This window comes from Capsicum annuum, chromosome 5 (genome assembly GCF_002878395.1).
Source record: "Capsicum annuum cultivar UCD-10X-F1 chromosome 5, UCD10Xv1.1, whole genome shotgun sequence".
NCBI lineage: Eukaryota > Viridiplantae > Streptophyta > Magnoliopsida > Solanales > Solanaceae > Capsicum > Capsicum annuum.
The window spans coordinates 98,152,651-98,152,882 of NC_061115.1; positions in this window are offsets into that span (position 1 = coordinate 98,152,651).

Consider the following 232-nt stretch of genomic DNA (forward strand, 5'->3'; position numbering starts at 1 on the left):
AATGAAATAGATAGTAAATCAGATGAATCAAATGACTGAAGAAGATATAAAAATAATAACAAAGGAAGAATATTTAAATGAAGAAGGAACAAATCAGAAAATAATATTTGATAATAATATATTTGACAAAATAAAAGAAAAAGAATTAGACTTAAGTGTAGAAAAAATATTTAAAATACTAATAATAAAAAACATATTTAGTAGACGAAAAAAAAGAATACTATGTAATAAG